The following is an 8280-nucleotide window of genomic DNA, read 5'->3' as shown; positions in this document are numbered from 1 at the left end:
TATACATGTCCATACAGTTATTTTGCTATACAAAAAAAATTGGACTTTGAAATAGTGTACAATTAGCTTGTGAAGGAAATAAAAATTGCAGGTGGACAAAAACAGAGGAATTGGGAATTCTATGTAGTGGTTCATAGTCATCTCCCAGAGTTCTTTTGCTCGGTGTAGCTGGTTCAGTTCATTATTGCTCTATTGGAATTGATTTGGTTCATCTCATTGTTGAAGATGGCCACATCCATCAGAATTGATCATCATATAGTATTGTTGTTTAAGTACGTAACGATCTCCTGGTCCTGCTCATTTCACTCAGCATCAGTTCATGTGAGTCTCTCCAGGCCTTTCTGAAATCATCCTGCTGGTCATTTCTTACAGAACAATAATATTCCATAATATTCATATACCACAATTTATTCAGCCATTCTCCAATTGATGGGCATCCACTTAGTTTTCCAGTTTCTGGCCACTACAAAGAGTTGCCCATCATTTCTTATAGAACAATAATATTCCATTACAGTCATATCACATAACTTATTCAGATATTCCCTTGCTGGTGAGCATCCAGTTTCTTGCATCTACAAAAAGAGCTGCTACAAATATTTTTGTACATGTGGGTCCTTTTCCCTTTTTATGATCTTTTTGGGATACAGACCCAATAGAGACACTGCTAAGTCAAAGGGTATCACACAGTTTGATAGCTTTTTGGGCATACTTCCAAATTGCTCTCCAGAATGGTTGAGTCAGCTCACAACTCCACCAACAATATATTAGTTTCCCAGTTTCCCCACATCCCTTCCAACATTTACTATTTTTCCTGTCATCTTAGCCAATCTGAGAGTTGTGAAGTTATACCCTACATCTTTGCTGAAATTATTTCCATTAATTTTTAATTGATAGTGGTCTCTAAGCAGATCAATTAATCACAAAAGTGTTGATTTTGCTTCCTCTTTGCCTATTACTTCTTTCAATTTTTTTCTTGCTTCATTGTGTCAGCATTCCTATAATTATATCACATAAGAATAGTGACAATGGACATTCTTGCTTCATTCTTGATCTTATTGGAAAAGCTGCTAGTATGTCTCCTTTACATATAATGCTGGCTCTTATAGAGGATTGTTCTTATAGTCTGGAAGAGCTGAATTCAAACCTGAGTTCAGATTCATCATAAAAAATGGGGAAAAATAAAATGACATTACCCATATATGCCAAGTTCCTGGTGAGCATCAGATATAAACAAACTTAAAATTATATATTTTAATGTAAAATAGCCTCTTAACAAAATTTGTCTCTTAAAGTCTTCCTCTCATGCTTTATCATAACATGGAGATGATACTGGATTCTCTTTTTTTTTATTATTAATTTTATAATTATACATTTTTGACAGTATATATGCATGAGTAATTTTTTTATAACATCATCTCTTGTATTCATTTTTCCAGATTTTCCCCTCCCTCCCTTTACTCCCTCCCCTAAATGACAAGCAATCTCATACATTTTACATATGTTACAGTATAACCTAGATATAATATATGCGTGTAAATCCAATTTTCTTGTTGCACGTTAAGTATTGGATTCCAAAGGTATAAGTAACCTGGGTAGATAGACAGTAGTACTAATATTTTACATTCAATTCCCAGTGTTCCTTCTCTGGGTGTAGTTGTTTCTGTCCATCATTGATCAGCTGGAAGTGAGTTGGATCTTCTTTGTGTTGAAGAGATGATACTGGATTCTCAAAGATTCTTGGTGTTAGGCAAGGACAAACCCTGGCAATTTATACAAGGTAAAAGTAAAATGGTAATGTATGTAAATTATATGTATGTAAATAAGTATATAAAATGTTTTATAAACCTTAAAACATCATGTAAATGCTATTATTGTACTACTTATGATATTAAGAAAAGGTCTGTGTATTTCTATACGTTTAATTTTTTAACAGAAGTGAGAATTGCATTTTTTTTTAAGTTTTCTATGTCCATTAAAATAATAATTTGATTTTCATTGTTCTTGTTATATTTGTAGTTTTTCTAATGTTAAACCAATCCTGAATGAATTCCTGGTCAAAGTTAACCTGGTCAAAGAGCCTCATATTTTTAACATGTTATTGAAAACTTTTTGTTGTTTTTGTTCAACTGTTTCAGATATATCTGTCTCTTCATGATCCCATTTGTAGTTTTTCTTGGCAAAGATAATGGGATGGTTGGCCATTTCCTTTTCCAGTTCATTTTAAAAATGAGGAAACTGAGGTAAACAGGGTTAAATGACTTGCTTAGCTTAAGAAGCTATGTACATACCAGAATATTTGAATAACAAAATTAGTAGGGGACCAGACTAGCATGAATAAGAAAAGAAATGCCTTTCTGTTTGAACCTCAATCTTTGTGGATCTCTTCCTATGTCTAATAATAACCTATAAATTAAGTTACAAATTGTGCTATCCTCTGAATACCATTATAATTACTAGATTCATTTATCTCTTTGATTAATTCATGCTTGAATGTAGATAGACAATATGCAGAATAATTCTGGAAAAAAGATATTTTCTCTTTTAGTAAGAGCAATTATTTATTAATATTAATTAATTAATTAATTATTAGTCCATCAGAGTCACATGCCTTCATGCTAAAAGCTGTACTGGAGAGATATTCCAAAGTTAGCCAAAGTAGAATTTCCTCTTTAAAAGAAAAATGCTTCCACAGTCTAACCACAATCATCCCTGACATCAACTGATATAATATATATATAGCCTGCTCCTTCTTGTTCATTATATTTCCATCCTTTTTCATGTAATTCTCTCTTTCTAAATAATTATGACTGAAAAACTAACAATATACAAATGAATGAATGAGTGAACAAATAACAGGCAAACAAATAAATCTACTGCAAATATCATTGATACAAATTTGATATCCAAAATATATAAATTTGGACAATCAAAGAGTCATTTCCCAATAGATATGTGGTCAAAATATATAGAGTTTCAAAAAAGAATTAAAAACTATAAATGATCAGAGAAATATATCACTAATGCTTAGAAAACACAAATTAAAACAAGCCTAAGGTTTTACTCACATTAGGCAAATTGGCAAAAAGTGATCAAAATGAAATCAATGTTGGTTACAGGGGGAAAAATCACTAATGTACCACTTGTAAAGCTATGAAATGAGTTTAATTCAGAATTATGCTAAATAACTGAAGTGTTGCTTTGATCCAGCAAACTTGCTTAAGAATATCAAGGAAATCCAGGACAATAAAGGGGCAATGTGTGCCAAAATACTCAAAGAAACATCTTCTTTAATATCAAAGACCTAAAAATAAAGCAGAACTGGGAGAATGTCTGAAGGAACAAACAATCCTATGGTATGTGAATATAATGAAACTTTATTGAGCAGGAAAAATAGCTAATTATCAGCTCCATACAGATTAATGCCAAAATGATATATCTAGTTCTAGTCTCTCTCCAGTTTTGCATCATCAATGGGCTATTGAACATTTTCAAATGGATATTCCATAAATATATCAAACTTATCATGTGTAATTATACAGAATTCATTCTTTCTTTCCTTCAAAAGTCATTGCTTTTCTAAATATTCTATTTCTGTCAAAGATACCATCTTCTATCTTGTTACTCAGTTTCACAATTTTTTATAATTTATTTGTGTATAGACAGCACAGTATAGTGGATGGACGGCCTGCCTGGGTTCAAGTCATGGTTTCTCCAACATAAACCATCTGAAATTATCATAAACTAATCAAGCAACTTTCTGTGATTGTACTGTAACTTACCACTGATTAGATAATCTATACCAGTAGGGGGAGTTTCTACCTCAGGAATTTTCTGCATATCTAGATATCTAAATGCTTTAAAGTTTAATCTACTTATATGGTTGATAGGGAAATTTCACAAATACAATTAATAAAATATTGCTTGCCTTCTCAAGGAGTGAAGAAATGTGGGGGAAGGAAAGAATTTGGAATTCAACAATTTTTAAAATAGTGATCTTTAAAAAAAAAAAAAAAGTAATTGTGAAGTATTTAATGAAATAAATAAAATATATTTTTCCAAAGTTTAATTTGTATTATCAACAAACATTTTTTTCTGTCACTTTCTTAAATTTAGACAATTACAAAATTAAAATGTATCAGTATCTGATTTTTAGAATTCAATTTCTGAGTTGTAAATTTAACAATAGGTAATTCCAGGCTAACTCCAGAGCACTATAAAAATGAAATCACAAGTCCAGTTCAATATGAACAACAGTTTATCCATGTACTTATGTAGAAACTTGTAATTATTTTAAAATTGGACAGTTTGTGAATAATATTTGTGATTGTTATTTCACTGTTTTAAAGCATTTTATATCATATAACACTTTAAAATTTGCAGAACATTTTATGTATTTGCAATGAAATTCTTAAAAATTATCAGACATTGATCTATCTACTGGCTAGAAATAAAATTGCAACTATGTGGGGGTTGTTTTTAATCTATACGAATAGCAATTGGGGCCTTTTTAATCTTACATTCCATATATAACTTTCTTATATTTTAATGCATTGTGAGAATACCAGTTAAAAAGTTTGAAAAGTCAAGAAATGAAAATACGTATTTTAAATCATCTGAGTCTCTTAATTTCCACACAAATTGATCATGGCTCATGCAAACAGCAGAGGGAGACAAATTTCAAGTCTCCACACACACAAAAATCCAGCCTGGCCATCTTCTTTAACTGCCAATTTACCAAAGCTCTTCAAAACAAATAGGAAAACATATTTCAAAAAGAAAAGGGATAGAAGTGGAGATGGGCGGATGAGACTAGACATTATGTCCTCTAAGATCTTTTCCAATTCTGGAGTTTTGTGTCCTACAAAAACTGTAATGTAAGTTTCCTCATTAAACTTCCCAATTACAGGTTGGATTCATCTGGGAGGCTCAGCTACTTTCTTTTCAGTTCAGGGGAACTAGAAATTCAAGTCCAGTCTTTCTTATACAAAAATATGAAGATGTAACTTAGATCTAAGTGAGTACTAGATATTAAAAAAAAAAAAAAAAACTTTATGAAGCCTCTGGGATTGGGAACTGATTTATAAAACTTCTGCCTCTATACTAAATAGAAGGAAGGAAACGCACATTTATTTAGCCCTTATTAAATGCCAAGCATTTATTAAACACTTACTATATGTTAAGCAATTTAAGTACTCAGCAGGCAAATTCAAGCAGAAAGAAAGATAGTTCCTGCCCTCAAAGAGATAACATTTTAATAGGAAAAGATAACATAGTTAGCCTTTCCACATTACAACTTTCCCCATCGAAGTTTTGATATATCATGGGTCAGCAGAAAAATTAAATGGGAATTTGGGGAAGTTTTGTGGAAGCTGCAAATGACATGTGAAGGCCATCTGACAACAAGAACCTTGGACCAAATACTTAACCCAAATTTTACAGTAAAATACTATAAAGATCCCATAAAAGTATACGAAAAAGACTTCTCTGATATAAAGGAAGATTCAAAAAGTTTTACATGAATTTCCTAGATGGAAGAACCCTTGCCTTCCTACTGCCCACGATGTGGAAGAAATAACTATATACAAAAGAGATTTGAAAATTTAGAGGGGGAAGAATCAATGGGAAGTATGGAGGGTGTCCAGAAAGTCAGAAAGAGAGATGAAAGGAAAGTGAAGAATGGCTGAACTAAATTTTTCAAAAATGGAAGATCTAGGAGGAATTTGTGAATGGGAGAAATGGTACAGGTTTTTAAGAGGAATATTCTATGAGGAGCAAACCACAGGGATGGTGGGCCTTTTTAGGACAAGGAAGTTGAGACAATGAGCATGTTCCTGGATGATCCAGCACTAGAGAAAACATGCTTTTGAAGTCCACAAAGTCAGGAAGAGGACAAGCAAGAGGATGAGCTAATCAGGAGTAGAGTGCCTAGAGCCCTGGATTTGGAGTCAGGAACATCTGTATTCTACCTCAGACACTTACTAGCTATGTGATCCTGGGAGCAAATAATTTAACTTCTTTGGACCTCAGCTTTCTTCTCTGTAAAATGAAAGACCTGGACTTGACCACTAAGGTCCCTTTCAGTTCTAAATTTATGATTTTTATGATGCTGAAGCTTACTGGTACCCATCTTTCTATTGCCCTCTGAGTAACATGAAATCTTAATTCTTCTGAGATCACAGTGTTTTAGGGTTTGCCTCCACATGGCATTGTCAAAAGAATAGTACTATTTTAAAAGATAGACTCTATGGGAAAGATAAGCCTAGGATTTTTAAAAGCCATCTCATTATGTCAGTCAAAGTGTGGGTAATATGCTTTCTTTGTACATTTATTTTCTCCTTGTGTAGATTTCTAGGTCAATCCTTTTTGAGAAGCCATAGGTCTCAAGAAGGATTCCCTGCAAAGGTGCAGAGATACCTTCTGAACAAAAATATCTGCAAAAGCCATACGCATCTGAAGAACCTCCTCTTCTATAGGAAATGCCCCTTCCATTTGGATCTTGGGTAAAATATCTCCCATGATCCTATTGTACATCTGGGGAGAATAAAGTCTCTCTCCAATATCCCTTACTTGATTATTGAACAAAATCATCCCTGTGGTTTGATCTATTAATAAATTTTAAAACTTGTGTTATTTTAAGATATGAATAGAAAATACCTTGTAAAAGGAAAATTTGGAAGATAAAATTTAATTCTGCTGAGGGCAATACTTTTTCACAATAAACAAAAAATAAATACACTGGGATTTTATATTCCATATACTACTAAATCAGTTTTATGAATAAATATAAACATAAAATATAAACACTAATGAGTTTTGTGTTCTCCTTTGGAAATTCACTTGTCAAAAACTGCTTCTTCTTTTCTTGTATGTTTTAAAGACACCCTTGATAAGTTTGAAGGCCATTTTCACAGAAATTTAAAAAAAAATAGGCATATTAAATTTATAACTGGCTTTGTATACTTTCTACCCAATAATTCTAGTTCTCCCTCCAGAGTCACAGAGAATAAATAAAATTCTTCTTCCACAATAGCCTTTAAAACATTTTATTGGTTGCTTGAGTATGTGCTGCCAATAGGACATTAGGTGTTACAGGAGTAATCTGTTACTGGCTGCTGGATGTTATGGGGGCCACCTTCCAGTGGCTGCTGAGGATCAAACTCAGACCAACAGAATGGATCCTTTCATGTGAGAGGATGATAATAATATAAGGAAACTGAGAGGCAGTTGCTGTTCTCTGACCTCTCTCCTCTTCCCTCTTGCCTCCAATTTATTTCATTCCCAATCCACAAGCAACACTTGTGTCAGTAAAGGCTGCTTTGCAACTCCTTCAGATGTTATGATCCACAGCTGTGGAGGCTCTCAGAGAATTGACCTGCTGCCCCTTCACTCAGGCATGGTCCTTAATATTTAGGCTTTGTGGAATGAAAAGTTCTTTAGCATTCCTGAAAGGAGAAACGTTTACTAGTCAGCCATTGCCTCTAAGCTAAGGATAATAGGAAGCAACAGAAGGCTTAGAGCAGCAAAGGAACAACATAAGGCAGCAGAGATTAGTATAGCAAATACCACAGCTAGAGATAAACAAAAAAACAGAAGACATAAATCCGAATAGAAAACAAAAATTCATTGCCTTGCAAAGAGTAAAGATGGGGTGTCCAGCATGATTGAATGATAATTATTGATGCTCATATAGCACTTTAAATTCACAATTTATATATTATTTAATTTGCTCCTCACCACAACCCTATGGTATAAATATTATCACATAATTAGTGTCTGATATAGGATTCAAATATTTGTTTTCCCTCATCCATGCCCAGTATATTATACTATCCATAATGCACACTGCCTCAGATGCCAACAGACAATAGCAGTCTTTTACTATCAGAGGTGAGTAGTCTCTAGGCCTTTGTTCCCTGGATACCTGTGTTGTATGAAATTTGTGTAAACCTTTTATAATGAGGCAGGTTAGTTAACCACAAAGAAGAGATTATGGCTCTAAAAGGGCCCCTTAGCTTCCACTGCTGTCTCTTTTACCTCATTCTTTTTAGTCACCATTTGAGGATTACTTAGCTCATAGTTTTTGATGACAGGCCATGTCAAGCTTGAGCATTTAACAAAGTCAGAAAAGTTAGCCATAGGAATATGGGAATCAGAATTCAAGACAGATTCCACAACCAACACAGAATTAATGCACCTAGAAACAAGGAGCAATAGTTGGGATGCAATCAAAGGACCCCAGGTCAATTGTAAAATGCTGTTTCATCTTGCAGTTGTACTATA

Source organism: Sminthopsis crassicaudata, chromosome 1, assembly GCF_048593235.1.
Source record: "Sminthopsis crassicaudata isolate SCR6 chromosome 1, ASM4859323v1, whole genome shotgun sequence".
Taxonomy (NCBI): domain Eukaryota; kingdom Metazoa; phylum Chordata; class Mammalia; order Dasyuromorphia; family Dasyuridae; genus Sminthopsis; species Sminthopsis crassicaudata.
This window is presented reverse-complemented; position numbering follows the sequence as displayed.